The sequence below is a fragment of the Orbicella franksi genome, chromosome 9 (assembly GCF_964199315.1).
Source record: "Orbicella franksi chromosome 9, jaOrbFran1.1, whole genome shotgun sequence".
NCBI classification, from domain to species: domain Eukaryota; kingdom Metazoa; phylum Cnidaria; class Anthozoa; order Scleractinia; family Merulinidae; genus Orbicella; species Orbicella franksi.
This window is the reverse complement of record NC_138153.1, coordinates 29,485,255-29,511,678: the sequence shown is the minus strand read 5'-3', so window position 1 is coordinate 29,511,678 and position 26,424 is coordinate 29,485,255. Positions and strand designations below refer to the sequence as shown.

The 26,424-nt window shown below is 39.4% G+C and overlaps 8 non-coding genes and 1 pseudogene across 8 annotated transcripts; 5 read left to right on the top strand and 4 right to left on the bottom strand.

Moving 5' to 3' along the window:
- The first annotated feature begins 1,941 nt into the window (after nt 1-1,941).
- On the top strand, nt 1,942-2,015 carry Trnan-guu (transfer RNA asparagine (anticodon GUU)). Its single transcript has one exon. It is a non-coding gene; the product is annotated as a tRNA-Asn (tRNA).
- A 786-nt stretch (nt 2,016-2,801) lies between these two features.
- Nucleotides 2,802-2,874, top strand: Trnav-uac (transfer RNA valine (anticodon UAC)). Its single transcript has one exon. It is a non-coding gene; the product is annotated as a tRNA-Val (tRNA).
- A 1,026-nt stretch (nt 2,875-3,900) lies between these two features.
- Nucleotides 3,901-3,972, bottom strand: Trnap-ugg (transfer RNA proline (anticodon UGG)). The gene has a single exon. It is a non-coding gene; the product is annotated as a tRNA-Pro (tRNA).
- Nucleotides 3,973-4,921: 949 nt separating this feature from the next.
- On the top strand, nt 4,922-4,995 carry Trnat-ugu (transfer RNA threonine (anticodon UGU)). The gene has a single exon. It is a non-coding gene; the product is annotated as a tRNA-Thr (tRNA).
- A 759-nt stretch (nt 4,996-5,754) lies between these two features.
- On the top strand, nt 5,755-5,827 carry Trnav-aac (transfer RNA valine (anticodon AAC)). The gene has a single exon. It is a non-coding gene; the product is annotated as a tRNA-Val (tRNA).
- Nucleotides 5,828-7,998: 2,171 nt separating this feature from the next.
- Nucleotides 7,999-8,070, bottom strand: Trnap-cgg (transfer RNA proline (anticodon CGG)). Its single transcript has one exon. It is a non-coding gene; the product is annotated as a tRNA-Pro (tRNA).
- Nucleotides 8,071-9,119: 1,049 nt separating this feature from the next.
- Nucleotides 9,120-9,192, bottom strand: Trnai-gau (transfer RNA isoleucine (anticodon GAU)). The gene has a single exon. It is a non-coding gene; the product is annotated as a tRNA-Ile (tRNA).
- Nucleotides 9,193-10,137: 945 nt separating this feature from the next.
- Nucleotides 10,138-10,210, top strand: Trnai-gau (transfer RNA isoleucine (anticodon GAU)). Its single transcript has one exon. It is a non-coding gene; the product is annotated as a tRNA-Ile (tRNA).
- A 2,771-nt stretch (nt 10,211-12,981) lies between these two features.
- On the bottom strand, nt 12,982-17,249 carry LOC145496899 (putative ammonium transporter 3; annotated as a pseudogene).
- Between the last annotated feature and the right edge of the window lie 9,175 nt (nt 17,250-26,424).

Here is a 26,424-nt window from a genome sequence, read left to right as displayed (position 1 = left end):
AATAAAGATAGAAAGTTAAAAAAAAAAATTCAAGATTTCTGTCCACGGGACATAGAATCCTCCCATCTTGCGACTTGTCTCGTTTGATGAGTTTACATTTCTTTCTTCTTTCATTGCTGTAAGAGTAGTTCGCTCCAGGGTGGGGGCTGGGGATGTTGGTGGATAACTACGATGGACTAGCATCCCATCCATGGGACAGAAAAATACTCTCAGTTGTTTAATACAACGGAGACTGGGATTAGCTCTGCAGTGTGTGTGCTAACAAGGCCCGGGTTCGGCCATTTAACCTTTCCTTACCATTCCGTGCCAAAGGAGGACGTCAATTTCAGTTCTAAAAGATGAAATTAAACCTTTAACTGCCAGGTTACAATAAAGCAAGTCGCAAAGAAAAGAGTAATTCTTCAAAGAATCTTTGTGTTATCTGTGTTATACAACTGTTTTGAGAAAGGTTGCGCTACAAAGCCTAAAACAGTACCGCGCGACAAATATACCGAAAGGTGCTCTGGGTATTGCCCGTTTACCGCTTGTCGATTGAAGTCCACGTTGTTTTAGAGCGACAGCGGAAAATTCATTAATAGGAGTATTCTCATCTTCTCTGATAGCTAGAGAAAATTATCCAAATAAAAAGTTTACAAACCGTTATTTGTACAACAATGGTCGGGGAAACGTCTGCCTTCAAAAAATGGAAAGCTGCATATTGGCTAGTAAAGTAAAGACTGCTGGAGGATCCGGCTAGCGATCTCGGTACCTCCTGCATGCTAAGCGGGCGCTCTACCATTTGAGCTAATTTCCCAAACCGTAAGCATTTGGTTCAATATACAAGTTACTATAACTATTGAAGAAACAATGTTAGAGGCATGACTTGGTGATTAGTTTTATTTTTTTCTAAATGTGCTTAGAATTTCATTTTAGAAAAACAGATGATTTAAAAAAAATGTTGCTTTTCATTCTAGTTCCTTGAACAAAGCCAATAAGCGGGTGTTGTTCTTCATTAGGCCAAACTCTTGACAACGTTCTTGTACAAAGGCAGCAGTACTTAATAAAAAAACGGCACCGAGGTTAATGTGTCTGGTCCGTTATCTAAGTCGGCATAGCGTGGTGCTGATAACACCAAGGTCCTAAGTTCGACCCTCACACGGACCACCTTTTCCTTTTAAGTAAACCAGCTGGAAAATACTATTTTAAGATTTCCAACTGACTGTACTCTGATTTTTCTTTTTCCTGTATTTTTTTCGATTAGTTTATTCCCCGTGATCGGTTTAAAACAAGAGGACTAGATCAAAATTACTTTAGATTAATATTTTTCTAGAAGTCGTTGAAATATTTCCCGGCCAACAGAAACAGCTGGTTAAGTGATATTTTAATCTAGAAGGGTTTCATGGTAGTCAGTTGGAATTGTCTGCAGAAAAAGGAGGAAGGAGCTCCGTTGTTTCATATGCCAATTGTGACGTCACAAAAACCATCGTGATATTGCCTGCTTCGTTACTATGTTGTGTTCATTGACAAAAGAGTATTACAAAGGGCCTGTCCGGGAGTCGAACCGGCACCTTTCACAACGCACCCAAAGCGAGAATCATCCCACTAGACAAAGGTCTTAATCTACTTCTGTCTGTCGAACTGGTTCTATAACACCTGTTTTGTTTTGTCTCATTGGCCAAGACAATTACTATCCAACTCCCCCGGTTTTTCGCTTTTCATGTCTTTCGAGCAAGATGCAATAATGTAACAGAAACCTTACGCAAGTTAAAATTTCTTCCACAAAATCTATTAGTCTATAATTTACTTTTGTATTTTTACTATATTTTTTAATTTGTGTATTTATTTTTTAATAATTTAATGTTATTTTGGATCGGGACCTTTCTGTAGATCACCTACGGGTGAGAAAGCTTCCCGTTAAAATATCATTAAAAGATGAAAATTGTACAGTATGTTTTCACGGAAGTCTCCGTGGCGCAATCGGTTAGCGCGTTCGGCTGTTAACCGAAAGGTTGGTGGTTCAAGCCCACCCGGGGACGGTTCTTTTCGTTTTGATAATTATTTTCTATATAGTTGGCGTCAAGAGCCCATCCTGTTAGCGTAATTTCTAGTTGCATTGCATGTAAGTAGGTCTTCTCAAACAAACAGCCACTGCGCGGATGTGACGTGAATAAACCGTTATTATCGTGATCGTGATCGTTATCATTATTGGTTTTTTGACGGTCGAAGCAAATTTGGCCGTATTTTTCATAAAAGGGTACAAATTTGCTCATATTTGAATCATCCAATTAGTCCTATAATTTGTGCATTCAAAATTACGTCTTTAGTCTTCAAACGTTTGTCCAATTAATGTAATTATATCACCTCTGTTACCGCGCGCATTTATCTCCTGCTCTCGTGACTAGAAGTTAAAGGACTCAACATAAGTTTATCTCTTTGTGAGATATTAACACGTTGGTTTCTAAATACCATAACTTGACCCTAGTCAATCGTTTAGTTCTTAATTAAGGATATCTGACACACTTGACGGCTAATATTGGTTTGTTCATTTGACGGTTGACGATAAAAATATTGCGCTTTTGACGGTTGACGGTTAATTTTTTGGCCATTTGACGGTTAACTCGAGTGAGATCCTATGGTAACGCTAAAACAAGGAGAGCACCGTTTTTGAAAAACTTCAATTTTGAGCATCGTGAGTAGTAGGCAAGTGTTCAACTGCTTGCTGTACTTCCTAGGCTTATTTTTCTGTCCTCCTGATCAAAAATTAGAAACTACCCTTTTCTGATTAGCACACCACTCAGGATGGGATCTTACATTCGTAACCGGTTTTCGTAGTGTAGTGGTTATCACTTCCGCTTTACACGCGGAAGGTCGCCGGTTCGAGCCCGGCCGGAAACACACGATTTTTTTTCCTATGAGACTATATCTTGCTACCCAACTCTAGCAACCTCTTACAAAATTTTGAGTCAGCAAAAACAAAACAAAAGGAAAAAAACGAAAGGTGTTGACGTAACTGAGCTGCATTAATCTTTTATCCTTTAGCAACTTCATATTAGGATCGATACCTTAAATAACGCTATCGAGCTATGATCTTAACAAAGCTTATGTTACTGATTGTTAGTGGCTTGGCAGCCAGAAATGTATGAGTTTCAGCTGGAGAAACCAAAAGTCTCTCTGCTTTAAGTTGACGGTTGAATGCAATTTCTGTGTCAAATAAAAGCTTTCAAATGAACCAAGGACAAAAACCATCGCTTTAAACTTTTCCGTTCATTTTGTTTTGTTCCAAGGTAATTTAAATGGAATAACTAATCAATTTCTTTTTTACGTTTTGCTAATAAGATTTGGCGAAAAATAAAGATGATGACATCGACCATTTCATGATCGCATCAGTCCAAACAATCCATAACCTTAACTCCTATTATTGTATAGCATGATGTGAACATCTTTGAGGGTGTAGAGTATTTGGCAGGTTGCTTAAACATTTCGCCGGTATCAGGAGAGCATGAAGAGTGAGATAGTTAATCTCCCATATGTCTCAAGGTAATTCCTCTCAAACTATTTTTAGATATAGTATCCAGTTCTCCCGCGGATAATGTTACCACGCGCGTTGCGTTGATGTTTTCTTGGAGGATGAAAATGCACGTATTAAAGCCGCTTGGGATTCTCTTGGGCTGTGACTAAAGTTCGCTTTAAATCGATCAGCGGATTCACGAAAAGTCTAACAGGAAGCGAAGGAGAGATTAAAAGAACGAGTGAATGTCTCATCCATACCTACAATTTGGAAAATACTAGTTTTTCCAGGTGTAAACTCATCTGAAAACAGTTGCAGGGCCCAAATGAAAAACTTCTTTGATAAAGTATGCTCCCTGCTAAAAAATTATTGTTATGATTATTTTAATTATTATTTAAAAAGAACCACAATTTGGGCCTGTCCGGGAGTCGAACCCGGGACCTCTCGCACCCAAAGCGAGAATCATACCACTAGACCAACAGGCCAGACACACAGACAAATGCTTTAATCTGCTACTCCCATGACTCAGCTGGTGTTTTAATACCTGTTCTGTGTTGTGTTGTAGTTACCAGTCCAACTCCGGAGTAAACGGAGTTTTCCGCGTCATGTCAATAGAGCAATTCTGACTCAGCACTGACACGAGACATTCAATGTGAATAGTTTATTGAGGATGCGTCAGTCAGTCATCTGATGCAGATGTATTCCGTCTCATAAGATAATCTATCTCCTTGAAAATTAAAACTGTTGGTTCTAACAATTAGAACCTGTGCTACGCCAAATACGAAAAACCACTAAAAGCGTACCCTTAAGATATGGTCAAAAAATGTGTGGAAACGTATTCCTCAGAACTCCGAGGAAAGGGTACAAATCAATAAGCTAGAACATTTTACAAGACACTGTTAAAACAAAGCTTAATAAACTTTTGGACGAACACGAAGACTGACCGATCAAGTATGAAGTAAATCTCCCGCCAAAAGCCAAAAAAGTCCTTAATTAATCATCCCAGGACACCCCGCCAGCATCTCCATCATGCTCTCAGAATAGTAATCTCTGACTAATTCCTCCCTGAATCGTCAGAAATGACATATTTCAAAAGCGCAAATACTGATTTGTTGCTTTCTCGGTAAAAGCTACAAGATGAAAAAAGAAAAAAAACATGCCCGTCTTGATTGACAGACGTCACAAAATTATGAATATCAACAAGCGAACGATTCCGATCAGTTGGTTAAATGTCTGAAAAAAAGGAAACCAACTTTATCCCTTATCTGATCAGAATGCAAAAAAAAAGCCAAGCAGTGAAACAGACAAAGGAACAGGATCATTACCCCCACATAATTGAAAAAACACACTTCTTATGAAGAGAACAAAATTCTCTTTCCTGGCTACCAGATGTTTCTTTCTTGAATCCATAAAGTCTCTCTCCCTCTAATGTAGGGCGCCGTAGTTCAGTTGGTTAGAGCGCCTGTCTTGTAAACAGGAGGTCATGGGTTCAAATCCCATCGGTACCTTAGAGGGGTCGAACTTTTCAATTCTCAACACTTTTTTATTACTTTTGCTCATCGAAGCTTCACATATTGTTTAACAGGGAATTTTTGTAAGGTTGTGTTATCCAATAATAGTCTTATTTTTAAGGTCCACGCAGGGGTCGACTGAAAAATTACATGACGGTACATTTAAAGTGCTACTGTATATCACGAAATTCGCATCTTTCCCATCTAAGCCATTTTAAAGCATAAACAAGTAGACTGTACGAGAAGAAAAACGCTGTTTACCATTTCAAAGATAACCTTTCGTTCCAAAGATATTCAAGATTTTAAAATATGCAAATTGGCCAACTGATGACGTCATAAACTCGACCAAATTTTGATCAAATTTAATGAAAAAGATATCTCTGCCAATTTTATCAGAAATCTTTGATTCTTTGCGGTAAGATTCCACTAGATGTGCTGCACAATATGAGCTAAACAGTTCTGTTACAATGGGAACATGATGGGGTACATACCCTCTCGAAAGAAAAAGCTTTTCTGGCCAGCTTTGGCTTTCTATTTTGATACTTGCCAGTGGTGCCTCATCTGCATGATCCAGCAAGCATATAAATGTGTTAGGTGGTGTTTGTGGCCTTGTTTAATGTTTTTCGAGCTGAAAATCACTAAAATATTTGAATCAGATTGGAGGGGAATGGAAAACAGTGAGGAAAATTTGATCATAGTACCACGTTAACGTGGTTTAGAAATACTTCGTTTTAAGATCATTAGTGTTTCATCGAGGTTTCCGTAGTGTAGTGGTTATCACGTCCGCCTAACACGCGGAAGATCGCCGGTTCGAGCCCGGCCGGAAACAATCTTTTTCGTTTCTTTATTTGATTCCTGCAGTTGCTTTTTTATGATTGCATGTCTCGATTACTTTATGAACTGTTTTATGGCATCTTGTATTTTAAGAGTAATGATACTCAAGTAATAGTAATCTTGACAAGTAAATAAATCATAATTGAAAAATGTCAAAATATAATAGCAGACTTTGTTGCATCAGTTATATTATTTAGCAGTTATTTTTCTGTTGTAATATTATGACAATAGCTTGTACCAATTGTCCTCAAAAATGTCCAAATATTCTTCCAAAACTAGTAATTTGTTTTGCTAGTAATTTGTTTTATTGTTCTAAATTAGTTCATGTGGTGTAATTAAATATCCTTTTTCATTTTCGGTAACACCTGAAGAAAACTGGTAGCCTGTTTTTCAAAATAGCCTCGTAATAGCTAAGGCATCTGTACAATGGCGGATAAGCTCAAATGGTAGAGCGCCCGTTTCGCATGCGGGAAGTACCGGGATCGATACCCGGATTCTCCAAATTCAATATTTTTGCTACCCATTTTAACATTTTTTTTGTCTTTTCGTCTTTTTGGTTTGCAATTCTTTTTTCCTCATTTATCGCCCCATAAAAAGCAGATAGTGTGCCATAACGTCCTGCACAAAATTACTGTATTACTCATCATTAGTATTGACTGTTATTCGGATTCTCAATTTTGTCATTGGATAATTGTTTTTCATTGTTATAGCTTAAAACGTGCATTGAAATTTTCAGTAGGAAACCGTGAATGCACCATATTCTCAATGTTAAGCAGACTTTCATTAAAAATAAATTTATTGAATGCGATTATTATTTCCTTAAATCTTTAAGAAGAGCTGGCTCGCTGGTGGTGGAACCTAAGTACGGCTTCTTCGACAGAAGTTGTCATAGCGTCTGTAACAGCGGACCAAAATCCACAGCGGGAAAAAAATGGCGGCTGTACATTTCACCTCAATGCATAGCGTACATGGATTATCAAAGTAGGCATAAAATCATAGCTTTGCAACATTTGTCGCTGTATTACATTCATTGTGTACGCTGGGTTCAAAGCTTTAGGAAGTTTTCTGCGCATTTTTCATGAGCGTTTCTTAGGTATTCTGACGCTAAGAATTATTGGTAAATGCACCCGTCGCCATCTTGTTCCCCACAGTGGATTTTTTTTGAATAATTTTTAGATGGGTTTTCTTATCGCGACATCGACATGAACCCACAAGCTTATAGCTTAAGTTACATCGTGTTTAATAAGTAAAGATTACTCGTTCATTTATTCCAGATACTTAGCAAACCTATGGTTGCCTTCAGTTAATTTTCAATCATCTAATTGCTGCTCTGGAAACAGAGTTTGAAGAGAGTCACATGTACAGTAAAGTCTGGTTTTCACTAGCGACGCAAACACAAGCGCTAGCACAAGCGCAAAACACAATAATTCTTATCTCACCGTGGAAACGGCCTTGACGCAGTCATAAGCACAAGGGCAATCACAAGCCAAGGATATTAACCACACGTGGTCATGTTTGGTTAATGAAAACACTGGATCCAGATTACCTCGCGCCTAAACAGTTCTTCAAAATAGCGGAACGTTGAAATTATTTTCTTTGTGCTTGTGTTTGCATCGAATTTCGTTTTTACTTGGGTCATCCCTAATGCTTGCGTTTGTACTTGCGCTTGTGCTTGCGCCACTAGTGAAAACCGGGCTTAATCATGCACAGCTTTTTGCTTCACTAATACGAAACCAACGGCAACTCTATTAGCAAGTTTATACTGCTTTGTTTAAAAACAGTTTAAAAACTCCCTTTGCTGTTTTGATAAGGACTGCACGCAAACCAAAGCAAGCCAAATTTGTGTTTCTCTTTCTTCCTTCTTTGCGCGGGAAATGTTTCCTTGCTCATTTAAAAAAGACATTCTCTGAGCTGCAGATATTTATTAAAACACATTCAAAGAAGGCTTTGTATATGGTAAGGAAATTAAAGGCAGAGTTTCATAGTTCAGCGCATGCCCAAGCTTTCGCGTGAGAATAAAGTATCATTTTTTTCGTTTACTTTCTTCGCTTTTCTTCCTTCGCTCGTTCGTTCAGTTTTTTACATGCAATAAGCCAGTGATAAAAAAAGCCACAGAAATCGATGCTGTTACGACTTGCAAATTCTTTTGACAAAATAGTAAACATGGGGCCTGTCCGGGAGTCGAACCCGGGACCTCTCGCACCCGAAGCGAGAATCATACCACTAGACCAACAGGCCGACACTTATGATTCTAGCTTTTTGTCACTTAATGATAGATATCGCCTGTAAAACCATCTGTCTGGTGAGGAACTCGATATCTGAAATTTCCCTTAGTAAATTGTTTAATCCAAGGACTATGAGGTCTGCGACAACTGTGTTAAGGCATTGATGCGGTCAGTGTGCTAGTTGCGATCGAGGTGCTGTTTGAAAACGATCGTTGCTTGGAAAACTGGTAGAAGTAACGTTCCATACCAGTTGTAAGTGCACCTAAATCTGTCCCTTCACAAGAGGACAACGAATCGCGAGCTTCAAAAAATAGCTCAGCATTCGTAAGGGACATTTACTCTTGTTAATTGTGTGACTTTGTTACACTGATTTGGCAACACTCTTTTTTAAACTAGCAACAAAGCGGCGACGAAATCTCCAGGGTATACACTAGCTTATGCAACGAATCAATAAATTGAGTCTGATTTCGAAATGTTCACATACCATGTCTGAATGTAGAGGAAAAAGAGAAATCTGGCTTATATTTTACGAAAGGGATGGGTAGGTACAGGTTAGGTTATGTATGCATAATTGACCTCTTGCACTTGTGTGGGATTCTGCATTTATCTTTTCTTGCTTACTTTTTTCCCTTCTTCCTTCCTTCCTCTTAAAACAGGGAGAACTTTGGATTTCTTAAAAGTCCAGTATATTTGTTTTTTTTTTGCTAATGCTCCATTCTTGGTTGAAATGAAAGTTGTGTCCGTGTTTTAATCAGTGCGTTAATGTGAACATTTCGAACGAATCTTTGTACAGGTGGGGAATTAGCTCATATATTTTATCCTTTTGCATTCCATTTTTATTCATCGAAGGCTGTAGATCGACTGCCGAAGGCTCATGTTCTTTTTGAATTTTTTTTAGCCAGCGAACGTTTTCATTGTAATTTTTAATTATGTCTCATCCTTGCTGCGCTTCAATCTTTAATTGTTCTTTACTTGATAAAATGCGCAAACTGCGTATTTTGTTTTGAAAACAATGTACTGTTACTGGCTGAGATTACGTTAAGTTATTATCGGACGCAAAAAAGGATCGTGTGAGGGTCGAACTCACGTCCTTGGCGTTATCAGCACCACGCTCTGCCGACTGAGCTAACGGACCAATCGTACTTAGTGGATGTTGAGTTACTTTAGAAATCAAATTTTTGGGGGATTTCATTTGGTCAATCATTCAAAGTATGAAATCTGGACAAGAAAAAAAAAGTATTTATGTTATTCCTCTAGATTTTAAACATAAACTGACTACTTTATTGTAACCCCTCAAACTTCAACACTCCCTTGCCAATTTTTTTTTTTTTTCACGCAGAAAAGGGCTGGTTTTCTTAATTTAATCTTGGTAACAGACTGATACTTTGACTGATTTTTACTATTAAGCAATGAGAATAAAATAATATATACAAGTATTAAAATTGTGGCAAATAAATAAATTAAACCATATGGAGAATCCGGGCATCGATTCCGGTACCTCCCGCATGCAAAGCGGGCGCTCTGCCATTTGAGCTAATTCCCCAAAGCGTAACCAGTTGGCTCAATAAACAAGCTTCTAACTTATTGAAAAAACAATGTTAGAGGCATGACCTGGTCATTAGTTTTAAGCTTTTTTTGACGAGTGTACTTAGAATTTCATTTTAGAAAAACAAATACAATTAAAGAAAACATGTTACTTTTCACTCTAGTTCCTTGTTATTTAGAACATAAGCAGGCTACTGATATTGACAAGACATGATTAGAAAATAACTAAATGGGAAACAACTTCTAATTTCTAGATAATTATTTTAACAAAGTATATACTTCTTAAAAAAATAAAATCACTCAGTTTGAACACACAGCAGTAACTGACACTTCTAGGCGGGTGTTGTACCTCACAAGACCCAGCTTATGGTAACTTATTAGTATGGTAACTTCCATGTGCGAAGGCTTTTTTTAACTTCATTATATTGTAAGTATTATATCTAACTGTTGTGAAGGTAACGTAGATATGGTTAATTTAAAAAATTTACGAAGGCAGTTATAATTAATAAAAGACTGCAGCCAGGTTAATTTGTCTGGTCCGTTCGCTCAGTCGGCAGAGCGTGGTGCTGATAACGCCAAGGTCGTGAGTTCGACCCTCACACGGACCAAATTTTTGCTTTAACTGGAACACACTATCTTAAGATTTGTAACTGATTTCCCTGCTCTCGGCTGTCAAAAAGATAATTTTTTTTAAAAAATTTTTTCCTCCGGCTCGGTACAAAACAAAAGGACTAGATCAAATTTACCTTAGTCTGTTATTTTCCTAGAGCTTCAAAAAAATGTTGAAATGTTGTTGCTTATAGTGGTCAATGCGCTTAGCTATACCAACTAGTTCATAGACATGTCACTTAAACTGAAGGAAACAGATATATCAACTAGATGTAACAGGCTTAAAAATGCCAACTGGTAGGAGGCAGACCAGTTGGCTATTTACAAGCATGACCAAGAAGTTGAAACTAGGGCCTACCAAGAAGCAACTCCAACTAAGCGGTCAAATGAAGAGCGGGACTTGAACCCGCGACCTCCGCGAAGTCCGGCGTTGTAACAACGCTGCCTTCTCCTACTGGTTTGAAAAAGATGGATGCCAACAGAAACACTTGGTTAAGGGTTATTCTTCATCCAGAGGGTTTTATGGGGTCAGTTACAATTGTTTTTTGCACGAACATGAAAGTAATTTGTTTTATAGGAGGAAAGTATTCCACTGTTTCAAACGGGTCGTTGTGACGTCCCAAAACCCATCGTAGAATTGGCTGTTTCGTTATGATGCTGTCTTCATTGAACATGAAGTGAGAATCATACCACTAGACCAACAGGCCACCGATCCCAATTCCAGTTTTTGTCACTTAATGATAAATATCGCCTGTAAAACCATCTGTCTGGTGCAGAACTCGATATCTGAAGTTTCCCTTAATAAATGGTTTAATCCAAGGACTATGAGGTCTGCGACAACTGTGTTAGGCATTGATGCGGTCAGTGCGCTAGTTGTGATCGAGGTGCTGTTTGAAAACGATCGTTGCGTGGAAAGCTGGTAGGAGTAACGTTCTATTCCAGTTTTAAGTGCACCTAATTCTGTCCCTCCACAAGAGGACAATGCGTCTCGAGTTTCAAACAATAGCTCAGCATTCGTAAGGGACATTTACTCTTGTTAATTGTGCGACTTTGCTACTCTGATTTGGCAACACTCTTTTTTAGCAACAGAGTGGCGACAAAATCTCCAGGGTATACACTAGGTTATGTAACAAATCAATAAACTGAGTCTGATCTGGGAATGTTCACATCCCATATTTGAATGTAGAGGAAAAAGAGAAATCTGGCTTATATTTTACGAAAGGGATGGGTAGGTACAGGTTAGGTACGTCTCGCTCATTCAAGTTATGTATGCATAATTGACCTCTTGCATTTGTGTGGGATTCTGCATTCATCTTTTCTTGCTTACTTTTTTCATATCTTCCTTCCTTCCTGTTAAAACAGGGAGAACTTTGGATTTCCTAAAAGTCCATTATATTTGGTTTTTTCCTAATGTTATCTCTCCATTCTTGGTTGAAATGAAAGTTGTGTCCATGTTTTAATCAGTGCTTTAATGTGAATATTTCAAAGGCATCTTTGTACAGGTGGGAAATTAGCTCATATATTTTATCCTTTTGCATTCCATTTTTATCCGTCGAAGGCTGTAGATCAACAGCCGAAAGCTCATGTTCCTTTATCCAAAAAAATCCACTGTTGGGAACAAGATGGCGACCGGTGCATTTACCAATAATTCTTAACATCAAAATCCCTAAAAACGCTCATGAAAAATGCACAGAAAACTTCCTAAAGCTTCAAACCTAGCGTACACAATGAATGTAATACAGCGACTAATGTTGCAAAGATATGATTTTATGCCTACTTTAATTTGATAATCCAGGTACGACATGCATTGTGGTAAACTGTATAGCCGCCATTTTTTTTCCTCGGTGGATTATGGCGCGCTGTTACAGATGCCATGACACCCTGTGTTAAAAAAGCCATACTTAAGTTCCGCCAGCAATGAGCCAGCTCTTCTTGAAGATTTAAAAAAATGATAATCGCATTCAATAAATAAATATTCAATGAGAATCTGCTCAACATTGAGAATATGGCGCATTTACGGTTTCCTACAGATAAAGACACGAACATCGTCTCCTGAAAGGAAATGCAATAGAAATTCTCAGTGCACGTTTTAAAATATAACAGTGAAAAAAACATCCAATGACAAATTGATAAAAAAAACAATTGAAGAATTCGGCTATCGATCCCGGTTCTTCCCGCATGCGAAGCGGGCGCTCTACCATTTGAGCTAATTCCACCTGGTACAGATGCCTTAGCTATTGCGAGACTATTTTAATAATCGGGTTTCTAAGTTTTGTCAAATGTTACCGAAAATGAAAAAGGAGATATCAATGCACCATATTAACTAATTTAAAAAAAATTTAAAATACTTACCTCTATTTGTAAAATTTTGAAGAAAATAACTTGCCAAATAAAATTAAAAATCACTGTTGATCTAAATTTTGTCTATTGAAGTAAAATAATATTATTTGGAGAATGCGGGTATCGATCCCGGTACTTCCCGCATGCAAAGCGGGTGCTCTACCATTTGAGCTAATCTCCCGGTAGTTTCATGAAAAACAGAGCCTTAGATAAAACAAATTACTACTTTGGGAAGTATTTTTGAACATTTTTGAGAATATTTGTTACCTGACATCACATTTGACATAGTCTCTTTATTTTGAACAAATAGTTCATAAGGTAAGCTGTTGTTAACTAACAAAAAAAATTACATAATAACAAACGACAGAGATATTGCGTCAGAAGGACGTCTGGCTTTTCTCGTGAATCTGGCGTCGAAATGATTTAAATTTCTAATTATTGACAAAATATTCACGAAATTAAGTCACCATATAATGTGCAAAATCAATTGGAGATCTCGATTTTTTCGCTTTGAAGCAAAAAAAAAAGTTGTTTTGAGAATCCGGGTATCGATCCCGGTACTTCCAGCATGCAAAGCGGGTGCATTATCATCTGTGCTAATTCCCCCGTATAAACTGCTCAATGGCGGGAAAGGAGAGAACTTGCTCGTCAAGCTTCAAAAACGATAAACATAAGTGTCTAATGTGCAATGAGTACAGGATCGACGAACAACAACAATTGGCAGCTGATAATTCAACAAAAACAACATCTACTTCGGATTTTCTCATTTCTGAAAAAAAGAAAGAAAAGCAGATGAATTAACCAAAAGTATAATCACACAATGTTCTCTCCTCACACCCTACTTTCGTATAGCCCTAAAGTTCCGTCAATTTCAGAAGCTTCCGAACTAATCCCATTTACATCTGCTGTTTTCAATGCATCCTCGCGCCCATTTTCTTTCCCACTGACGCCACAACTGTCTCGAGTCGATTGCGGATCGCGTTCGTCAATTCCATGCTCCACTTTGTCAGCACCCTTTAACTCATCCTCCACGCTCATGCGAAGTCCTAGAAGCTGCTTGACCAATAGCAGCTCTAGAAATGTTGCAAGCGCAGCCCAGCCGCCAATAGCACCACCGTTAGCAGTTGGACCCCCAAGAAGGACCAAGGACCGCCCTTGAGGATTCCAAATTCATGAGAGAACCTATTTTCGAGTATGTCTTTCTCGGCAAAGAAGGCGATGGACAATAGGCCCCAAATTCCCGCCATACCGTGCGTGGGCACGCAACCGACAGGGTCATCAATTCGGAGCTGCTCGAGAAGAGCACATCCAGGGCAGGCTAGGAGAGCACCTACTGCACCAATGACAATGGCTTCCCCCGGACGAATAAGTGAACAGATGGCTGCGTATAAAATAGAAGAGATGTAAATGATTGTTAAACACACACACAAACATTGTCGGACGAAATATAATGCGAGTGTGATTTTATTTCATTACATGAGAATACTCTCAAACCGTTGGCAACGAACTCTGGAGTCGAAAAAATATATATATTTTATTGAGCCATTTTAATATGTAGGGATCACCGAACTCATTTTCGAGTTAGAAGCACTAAAAACTAAAATTAAAGGGTGGGGCGTTAACTTAAGATGTCAAAAAATGATCACAGCTTGTTTACCCACGACTAGTAAATGCTGAAAACCGTTGCCAGCCATCTTAATGCAGCCTAGAAGGCCTGACCAGCTTCGACTAAATGTTAGCTGCAAAAGTGGTATTATACTTGCACTCGAAGCAAATTCATTTACCTGTTATGCTGACGAGCCCGGCCAGAATCCCTGTCACAAAAATCGGAATGTGTAACTTGTCCTTAAAACAAATGTAGCTGAAAGTAAGAACAAAAGGAATAAATCGCGCTTAAGATGTAACGCAGGCTCGATTTCCACCACTCTCTCGAGTCCCGTCTACTTTCCTCCCCGCGGAGAAAACTTCCGCGGAGGAGTGCGAGTTCCTTTCCCCCAACAGCGGCCGGTAATCGAGTCTACAGATGTAAAACGATATTACCTTATCTAGAAGGTCTCGATCCCACGGTATTACTCCTAGATGAAAAGATGTCAGCTCATTATACGTCCACGTGGGGGAAGAGCACTTTACACGGGGAACTGAGGGAACTGAACGTGGTCAGCCTCGTGATGAAGAGTCATTCTCAAAGAAGTCAATCACGGAATGTATTTCTTGTAATAAAGTCAATACAAGTTATGCTGGATTGAAAAATTAGTCTCAGACCACAGAACTATTCAGATTGGTATCAGCCTACCTGTATATCATACCCAGTATCCCTCCTCCAATAGAGCCGTTGATAGTTACAACTGCTGCCCTGTTTAACAAATTGCATTAAGTTCGCACCGGTTAGAAGACACGTTGCAGGTACGCAAGGCGGTGACAAGCCCCTTCGTGTGTACACATTTTACGCATGTTGAAGGGACGGTACTCAAACTGGTGCACACGAGGCGGATTGAGACATACAAGTGTGTTGTTGTGGGGACAGTTTGCAAGAGCAGTGTACACCATGCGACATTCAAAACTGAGGTCATTTTGTCCCTGCTTCATGATCCACGTATTCAAACCAGCTGAATTTCATGCAGCATGTTGCGGGGACGAAACAAATCTTTCTTCGTAAAAACACGCGCATGACGTCACATGAGGGATACTGCGGCTGCAACAGGTGCCCGCCTCTTGTCCGCGCAACATGTCCCCCGGTGTGAGCCGACTATAAAAGGTTGCGACTACTGGAGTAAACGCGCAAGAACTAATGAACGTTTTACGAACGCACGCTTACTTTTGGTTCGTGATCTAACCTGGCAGGCTAACATAACCCAATTTCGATGTATTAAAATTCAGCCTGAAACAATACACCTCAGCACGAGGCTGTGGGGAATAAATCCCACAAACTCTGTAGTTATTCTCCAAAAACTCGAGCTGATGTCTATTGTGTTAGGCTGAATTTTAATACATCAAAATTGGTCTACTGCATGACGCGCCGATAAGACACCTACGAGCAAATAATATATGGACAGATTTTACTAATGATTTAGTAATCCTTGATGAAAAAACATCGTATAATGGCAATCCTTATACAGGTAAATGTTACTTTACAACTCGAATCGGTAAAAAAAATACTGCATCACTATGACTTACCACCAGTTCGGTAAAAGATCATAATTACACGAAAGACAAGACTTAAAGATCGAGTCAAGCCCAATTCCGAGCTGTACGTTATATTAACGAGTTGCGAGTGGTCTGTTATATTAACGAGTTTCGAGCTGCGAGTGTTATGACGTTTACGGCAAACGGCATAAATGTCTCTGAATTTGCATTACTTCTTTAATGATTTAATTGGCCGTTAATAAGGCCCATTTTATACTAGAACATTCTTACCTGGAGGTAAGCTTCCACTTCATTCCGCTTATTCCAAATGTGCTGCCACAATTAAACCCAAGCCAGCCCCACCATAGCATGAAGGTTCCCAGGAGAACGTTTGTAGGAGAAGCCATTTGTTTCGGTGGAGAATTTGAATCGAATCTGCCAGTTCTTGGCTTCAACATTAAAGTCGCCACCAGACCACTCACTCCGCCAACTAAATGCACCGCGCCGCATCCGGCAACATCAACGGCGCCCATTTTCCGAAGCCAACCATTATCGTCCCAGATCCAATGAGCAGGAATACTGTATGTCAGGGTGTTTAAGAATGAGTAAAGTGTGTAGGCTTTTAAGCTTGCTCTTTCCGCCATCGCGCCAGAACAATGGTGGTCGCAGTCGTGGCGAAGGAGAGCTGAAAAAAGTACTTTGAAAACACCTGCCCCATTTCGCTTTCCTCAGCGTCTGTCAAAAAATATCCAAGGCCGAAAAATGGATTTTTACGCTCGCTGATTCCGAAGCTGAGTGCAAATCCAAAAAGCCAATAAGACAATCCACCGTAGATCACATCAATCGCGTTTTTGACCATGATGTTTGCTTCATGATTTCTGGAGACCATTCCGGATTCGAGAAGGCCGAATCCGGACTGCATTGTGAAAATGATGAAAGCGCTCGTCAAAATCCACGTAGCGTCATCTGGACCTATTCCTTTAGCGTATTCTCCCTTACCGACGTCCTTTGTGGTTGGTACTGCGGTTGAATTCAACGTGAAGTTTGCATGATCCATGTTCGTTGACTTTGATCTCTGGGCAAGGAAAGCCCAGTCAGAAGAATTCTTTAATTACGTAAAAGTTATATCTGGAGATCAAACAGGTTGCCTGCAGAACTCTGATCATGTGTCACTTTTCCAACCCGTCCTGCAAAGTCCCTTTCAAATCGCTTCAGTTTCAGTTGAAGAGTTCCTGTTTTAAAAATAGTCAGAGGAAACTGACAATATTATTTGGTTCTTTGGAAAAGTTTGGACACTTTTAGAAGAAACGTGTCTCTACAACAGAGAGTTTCCTTTCAAGGCCTTAGAACTTAAATATTAGCCCAACTTTATGATAAAAAAGAAGAAAAAAAAACTACTATTTAGGGCCGAGCAGAAGTTGAATTTATTTAAATTTACAAAGAAGAAAAAAATCTGGACAGAAATTTACATGTCATTTATAATGGCGATGGTGATAAACAAATATATATGGTGAAAACGAATAAAAAATTAACAAGTCACGGTATCTTTACTACAGATAAACATTTCTCCTCGTGCACGGTTATGTCATTAGCTACTGAGAACTTTATACCTGCTCTATTATAAGTTATTTTTTATTAAAAAAATAGACATCAAAACCCACTGTTAATGGGTAAGTATTTGTTAAATGTTATGTGTAATGTTTAAAACTCTGTATTTTATCCAGCATGACTGACAAGTAGATCTAACTACACTGAACAAACAGATGACCTTGCATGAGACTTCAAGTACGCTCACTGTAATATATACCATACTATTTTCATTTGAAGGTCGTGGAAATTCAACCTTTACACCGTATGCATGTGCTGTGTACTTCCATTTTCAATAACTCTTTCCCCTGAGTCTCATCTTAATTTTCATTTATTCATCTTAATTATAAGGTGATACAAACTGAAGAACTGAAAGGATGTAAATTCTCCCTGGTTTCACTTAACAATCAGGGCGTCCTACGTCGATCTTGTTTTGACATTTGTTAGAAAAACCCTATAATTTTAGCCAGAAATACGATCATGGGAAATGGGAAAACCCAATTTATCTCTCCAGTAATTTTCTGTTTTATCAGGTTTCCGTTCGGCAATCGAGCTTGGAAATAAAATCGATAAATTTGAGCATTTTAGTCTTGACAGAATTCATGTGAGAAAGATAACCGAACGAATTTTTTAAAAAAAAACTGTGATATTCTAAAGATACCTTACCTTTTAACTAGTAATGAAAAGTAAAGATACACCTTGGTTTTCCTCTTTTTCCGAAACAGGCTTTACACTGGAGCTACTGAAATAACTCTTCCTTTAAGTACGGAGTTGTTACAATATATATGATTCAAAAGTACGATAAACGTTTTATTTGACGTAAGATAACTGTATTGTAATAACTAAGGACTTGAATGCCAAGCTCGCCAACTTAACTTTGAGTGGGCGAAGATAAAACGACGACAGATACAATTGTACTGTGGCAGATAAGAACAAAACCGAATCGCAAAATCCACAGCAATAACACAAAACTTAAAACAGGAACGCAAAACCTAGAATACCAACCCAAAACGTAAACAGGAACACTAGAAAACCCACAATACTAACACAAACCACAAAACAGAATAACGCGACCCACAACATTAACCCAAAACTCAAAACAGGAACTCAAAACGCAGAACACGAACCCAAAACTTGAAACAGGAATATAAAGCACACGACACTAGGTAACCCAAAGCCTAAACGGGAACACCCTACAAAACCCACAATCCTAACACAAACTGCAAAACGGAATAATAAAACCGAGAACATTAACAAGAAAAAACTTGAAACAAGAACACAAAACCTAGAACACTAACTCAAAACTTAAGTGGAAACACTCTAGAAAACCCACAATACTAACACAAACCGCAAAAAAAAAAAAAAAAATCTAGAAAATTAACAAAAAACATGGAACAGGAACGCAAAACCTAGAATACCAACCCAAAACGTAAACAGGAACACTAGAAAACCCACAATACTAACACAAACCACAAAACAGAATAACGCGACCCACAACATTAACCCAAAACTCAAAACAGGAACTCAAAACGCAGAACACGAACCCAAAACTTGAAACAGGAATATAAAGCACACAACACTAGGTAACCCAAAGCCTAAACGGGAACACCCTACAAAACCCACAATCCTAACACAAACTGCAAAACGGAATAATAAAACAGAGAACATTAACAAGAAAAAACTTGAAACAAGAACACAAAACCTAGAACACTAACTCAAAACTTAAGTGGAAACACTCTAGAAAACCCACAATACTAACACAAACCGCAAAAAAAAAAAAAAATCTAGAAAATTAACAAAAAACATGAAACAGGAACACAAAACCCAGAACACTAACTCAAATCTTAAACAGGAACACTCTAATATATAGATTTAGGCCAGCCTAAAAGCGTAGCTCCTGGGCCGCGTTGTTCAGAGCCAAATAACCAAGGAGAAGGTAGAATTTTGATTTCAGTTTTGTAGCTTTGCGGCACGGTTTTCTGTATATTGTTTGGCCTTCTGTTTTGAGTTTTAATAATCACTATATACACAAAACAAAGCAGCAAAAAACATTTGTATAGAAAAAAAAGTTATAATTCGGTTAACTTTTAATCCTGGGTTAGCGTTAACCGGCTTCCGAACAATCCTGCCCTGTTTTCAACAAGTTAACCTGAGATGAGCCCGCGATCCAATCGAAAACCAGCACTTGGTCAGCGGTCAACTTCAAAAAAACACGCGAACTCTTTAAGCTGTAAACTTGAGCCCGCGATATGGTCACGTGATACTGGTCAGCGGATACCTTGTTTTGACAGGTGTCAATTGATCATAACATGGATGTCCAATATCAAAGAAGTACACGGTAAACCAAGACTGCATGTCTCTGTCAACCTATTATTTGGAGTATGGCGGCCATGTTGCGCGACTCCGTCGTCGTCGTCGTCGTCGTCGTCGCCGTCGTGCGTACGCGCCCACGAGCAATACCGCTAGCCATGATAACCATGAGAAAATCAACTCATGGGTTTCCTTTTCTCTCCTGTATGAGTATGGGGCTCCGCTTGGCGGCCCTTCGGGCCGCCGGAGCTCCGCTACAAAAACCACAATACTAACGCAAATCACAAAACAGAATCACAAAATCCAGAACATTAACAAAAAACCCAGCACACTTACCAAAAACGTAAACAGGAACACTCCACAAAACCCACAACACTAACACAACTGAACCCAGAAAACAGAATCATAAAACCCAGAAAATGAACAAAAAACTTAAAAAGGAATCACAAAACCTAGAAAATTAACCCAAGACTTCTACAGGAACACCCTAGAAAACCACAATACTAACACAAAACTCAGAACAGGAACACATAACTTAGAGCATGGTCATTAACACAAAACTTAAGACAATATCAAAAACCCAGAGCATTAACACAAAAATTAAACAGAAATACTCTAAGAAACCCACAATACCAAAACAAAACTTAAAACGGGAGCACAGCACTAACCCAAAACTTCAACAGGAACTCATCAGAAATCACACAAAACAGGAAAGTTCGAAGCAGAAAATACGGGCTGTTCTTTTTCTTAGTCGCCAAATGGGAAGCCATAGTGCCAGCCGTTCCCAGCGTAGAGCTTGGAAACTTGGGATGAGAATTGAAAACAGCTTACGCTTCCGCGAACGACATTATTTACAGAATGCTGATTTTAATTCTGAAGAAAACTTTGGAAAGAATCATGCATTTTACGCTCATCTTACACACAAAGATGTCAAGTGTTTTCGGAACGGGTCGGTCCACGAATTCTATAGCATGAAAGGTAGCCAAATTATCCAAAGGTTCATACTAGTTCTCAAGAACACCTCAGATATTGAAAAGAAAGAAAGGAAGCTTCGTTAGCAGAACTTCGAAGGTAAGGTAAACAACAAGCAATTGGATAAAGAGGATGCTCAACGAAGCAACATAACTAGTAAATATCTAAGCTTAACTCTTGTGTTAAAATGTCCTGATTCTTTTATTTCTTTTTATTGTGTTTAATACTTGTAGAGTAAGATCTGATATTGCGATACGAAGCTCTTGGAGCATTCGGTTAAGATGTCACCTGTCACGTCAAAGCGAGCCTCGCTTTGGACACTTCACGAACGCAATAAATGTAATGATGTAATTGAGCCCAGACTGAATCAAAAAGTAAATTTATATGACCCACAGTACAGATTCTTAATAACTAGGAAATTATTTGAGAAAACGCATGACCAGTTTTTGTCAAATATTAATTAAAATAAAAACGGAGATATCAATACGCTACATTTACTGTCGTTTTACTTGAAGATCTTTTGAGACACGTTTAATTCGCGATTTTGAGGTGCGCATATTTCGCGACACTTAAGGATGATTTCCAGTCCGTACTGCGCACTTTGGAAAGTTAATTACGTTTTTGTTTTGTTTCATGCATGACGTCACAAAATGTGAACATTTCGCAACTACATACATGAGGTAAATTCAAAGTTTCATTTCAACTGCCGTTATTTACGCGAAGCCACGGGAAGCTTTATGCTTCGTTCTTTCTCATATCACTTGACGAAACGACTTTGCAGCTGTAAAAATCAATGAAGCAGTTGGAAAAAGAATTTGAAAGGCCTCAAAGATAAGGTATGTGGTCCATAACGAATAACATCGATTCGCATTTTGTCGAGTGAGGTTTTTTTTGATGTTGATAAACATTAGGGTGCTGAGACTGCGCAGTACGGACCGGAAATCATCTTTAAACTCGGCGATTTTGCGAAAAGTTTGTATTTTGAATCACTTTATGTTCGCGTTTTTGACTAACACAATTTATTTCCTTGGCAATGTTACTTTAACATGACGGGACGCACGGGGCTTCTACTGTAAGTACCGCAGAGAAATGGTAGGAAATTTTCCCAGTATTCCTTACATACTCTCACTAAGGTTCTTCGTCTTGCAGCCAAGGAAGGCGTCAAAATCTGTTTCAGTGACATGTCGATGATATTAAATAAAAAATAAACCAGAAAGGGCCGATGGAGTATGAGACAAGCTTTAAAATGAAGTCACGATATTAATAGTGCTTTAAATGTAAACAGTGCGTTCGAGTCATTCCCGATGTTTTCAAATGATGGCGGACTCCACCGACGCCAATAATCTGGAACAAAACAAGGTCATTATATATCGGATTACGTCTAAACATACGTGGAGAAAGACTTGGGCAAGAAAAAAACGTGAGCGGACAAAACCGGGAAAGGCCGATAAATCAAGTAATCCCGCAATGATGAACGAATTACACAACATGGACCTTCCTCTGCTTCTCCCCCTCAACCAAGTTCAGATCTACGAACTAAAAATAAAGATACCAAAGTGCCTACGAATGGATGTTGAGCGCGGCGAGCAGACGTAAATGTCTTGTTTACCCAATGAAAGCCGTCACAAGAAACTCTGAGCTCGCATCGAGATACTTGCTCGAGGGTAAAGGAGCGTTTGATTAATCAATCTAAAACAAATCTTAAGGAATAAAAGCTCAGATGATCTGGAATACTTGTCTGAGTATGTCGTTGGCAGTGGAAGCCACGTGCAGTATTATCATGCTCGGCAATTGAAGTTATTGTGTAGAAAATATCGCACAATTACACAGCTGATGGCAAAAAAAAGCGCGAGGAGAAACTTAGTACATGGAGCTAAGATAGATTGTCAGTGCTTTAGGTGACCATGCACGGTTACCAATGGCTTGGCCAATCGCTTGGCCAATAGCTCGTACACGCAACGAATCGTAAAGGTCCGTAAGTAACGACCTCCGAAAGAAGTGGGCCCATCCCCCATCCCCTGAGAATAGAGGAACTAAGGTTCGAAAGTATAATTATTTTTCCAATCACTAACATGAATAACGTACAATAAACTGATGACGATTCAACTAGGGAAAGTATAGCTTATTCCAAGAAACGTCATGCAGCGCCCTGGTAAAACAAACCCCGCAAAACTTTCATCAAGTAACAAGAAGGTACTAACAGGACCTTTTCTCCAAATTGAAATTACTGAAATTGACAACTTTGCATCATTTTTAATATGGACGCATAAAACGAACCTTTAATCATATTGAAATAAAAACTCGACTAGAGCAGTTAAATATTTATAAAGCAGACTAACGTAGCAGTGCATCATGAACAGTAAAAATAGTTTTAAGGTGTCTTACATCCCGGTCTACATATAAAGTGCCCACCGATGTGCCAGCAACATAAATTTGAACTGGAACGAAGAATTTCTAAATGATTTATAGGAACTCAGTGTTTTTACGAATTACACCCACAGCCTTAGAGGAATACAGCCCTGTTGTCATAGAATTGAAAAAAAAAACACCGGGAAGAGATACTTACAGTAGAAGTCATTTGCGTCCCCTCATGGGGTGAGAGATTCTCGCCCATATCAACTTTCTTTTCTCTCGTAAGTTCTCGCGCGTTTCGAGATACGCCACACTCGCGTTTTAGGTTCAGGGTTCCCAACCAGTGCTTACCTAACTTTTTTAAGATGCTGCTTTTAGCCCTCCCCCAAATCTACACACGCGTATTTCACTTGCGAAAAAACTATTGATTTACACAGTGTTTGGGTTGGAGATTCTCGCCCATATCAACTTTCTTTTCTCTCGTAACTTCTTACGCGCGTAGAGATACGCCACACTCGCGTTATAGCTGCAGGGATCCCAACTAATGCTTACCTAACCTCTTAAACATGCTACTTTTAGCCCTGCCCCAAATCTACACACGTGTATTTCACTTGTGGAAGTCTATCGATTTGGACAGTGTTTGGGTTGGAGATTCTCGTCCATATCAACTTTCTTTTCTCTCGCAACTTTTCGCGCGTTTAGAGATGCGCCAAACTCGTGATTTAAATTCGGGGATCTTAACCAATGCTTACTTAACTTTTTAAAGATGCTCTTTTTAGCCCTCCTCCAAATCTACACAAGTGTATTTCACTTCTGCAAGTCTCGCTGTAGACGATGCCTTGGTTAAGGATTCTCGCCCATTTAGATCTTTTTTTCACTCGCGTGTTTTCGCGCGTTTAGCGATGCGGCACACTCGCGTTTTTTGTGTGGGGATCCCAAACTATGCTTACGGGGCTCTTTAAAAATGCTAGTTTTGGCCCTTCCCCAAATCTACACAGGTGTAGTTCACTTGTGGAAGTCTATCGATTTGGACATGCTTGGGTTAGATATTCTTTCCCATGTCAATTTTCTTTTCTCCCGCGTGTTCTCGCACGTTAAGCGAGGCGGCACACTCGCGTTTTAGATGTGGGGATCCTAAACTCTGCTTACCTCGCCCTTTAAAGATGCTAGTTTTAGCCCTGTTCCAAATCTCCAACATGTATTTCACTTGTGGAAGTCTATCGATTTGAACAGTGCTTGGGTGTATATTTTTAACGATGTCAATTTACTTTTCTCTTGTCTTTTCTCGCGCGTTTAGCTATGCGGCACACTCGAACTTTTGGTGTCGGGATCTTAAATTAGGCTCACTGGACTTTTAAAGATACTAGTTTTCGCCCTCTCTTAAATTTAAACATGTGTACTTTTTAACTTGTGGGAGTCTTTCGATTTGGACAGTGCTTGGGGAAGAGATTCTCGCCCATATCAAATTTCTTTTCTCCCGTAAGTTCTCGCGCGTTTAGAGATTCGCCACACTCGCGTTTTTGATGTGGAGATCAAAAAGTATGTCTACGAAGCTCTTTAAAAATGCTAGATTTGGCCCTCCACCAAATCTACACAAACGTATTTAACTTGTGGAAGTCTATCGATTTGGACAGTGCTTGGGTGAGAGATTCTCGCCCATATCAACTTTCTTTTCTCTCGAAAGTTCTCGCGCGTTTAGAGATGCGTCACGCTCGCGTTATAGGAGCAGGAATCCCAACCAATGCTTACCTAACTTTTTAAAGATGCTACTCTCAGCCCTCCCCCAAATCTACACACGTGTGTTTGACTTCTGGAAGTGTGTTGATTTGGACAGTACTTGGGTAAGGTATTCTCGCGTATATCAACTCTATTTTCTCTAGTAAGTTTACGTGCGTTTAGAGATGCGCCACCCTCGCGGTTTTGGTCTTGAGATCTTAAACTATGTTTACTGGACTTTTTAAAGACGCTAGATTTGGGCGAGAATCTCCAACTTAAGCATTGCCCAAAGCGACAGACTACCACAAGTGAAATACACGTGTGTAGATTTGAGAATGGGCCAAATCTAGCATCTTAAAAATGTCCAGTAAACATAGTTTGAGATCCCGAAACCAAAACTGCGAATGTGGCTCATCTCTAAACGCGCGAGAACTTACTAGAGAAAAGAAAGTTGATATGGTCGAGAATCTCTCACCCAAGCACTGTCCAAATCGATAGACTTTCACAAGTAAAATACACTTGTGTAGATTTAGAAGAGGGCTAAAAGTAGCATCTTTAAAAAGTTAGGTGAGCATTGGTTGGGATTCACGCACGTAAAACGCGAGTGTAGCGCATCTCTAAACACGCGAGAACTTACGAGAGAAAAGAAAGTTGATATGGGCGAGAATCTCTAGCCTAAGCGCTGTCCAAATCGACAGACTTCCACAAGTGAAATACATTTGTGTACATTTGGTGGAGGGCAAAAAGTAGCATTTTTAAAGAGCCCCGTAAGCATACTTTGGGATCCCTACACCAAAAACTCGAGTGTGCCGCATCGCTAAACGCGCGAAAACACGCGAGTGAAAAAAAAGGATATAAATGGGCGAGAATCTTTAACCCAGGCATTGTCAAAGCGACAGACTTCCACAAGTGAAATACAAGTGTGTAGATTTGAGAAGGGGCTAAATGCAGCATCTTTAAAAAGTCCAGTAAGCATGGTTTGAGGTCACCACACAAAAATCGCGAGTGTGGCGTATCTCTAAACGCGTGAAAACACCCGAGAGAGAAAACAAAAGTTCGAGTGTGCCGCATAGCTAAACGGGCGAGAAAAGACAACAGAAAAGTAAATTGACATCGTCAAAAATATCCACCCAAGCACCAATTAGATCGATAGACTTCCACAAATGAAATACACATTGGCGATTCGGAAGAGGGATAAAACTAGCATCTTTAAAAAGCGAGGTAAGCAAAGTTTGGGATCCCCGCATCTAAAAGCAAGTGTGCCGCCTCGCTTAACGTGCGAGAACACGCGGGAGAAAATTGACGTGGGAAAGAATATCTAACCCAAGCATGTCCAAATCGATAGACTTCCACAAGTGAAATACACTTGTGTAAATTTGGGGGAGGGCCAAAACTAGCATTTTTAAAGAGCGCCCTAAGCATAGTTTGGGATCCCCACACAAAAAAGCGCGAGTGTGCCGCGTCGCTAAACGCGCGAAAACACGCAAGTGAAAAAAAGATATAAATGGGCGATAATCTTTAACCCAAGCGTTGTCCAAAGCGACAGACTTCTACAAGTGAAATACACGTGTGTAGATTTGGAGGAGGGCTAAAAGTAGCATTTTTAAGCATTAGTTGGGATCCCCGCACCTGAAACGCGAGTGTGGCGCATCTCCAAACGCGCGAGAACTTACGAGAGAAAAGAAAGTTGATATGGTCGAGAATCTTTCACCCAAACACTGTCCAAATCAATAGACTTCCACAAATGAAATACACGTGTGTAGATTTGGGGCAGGGCTAAAAGTAGCATCTTTTAAAAGTTAGATGAGCATTG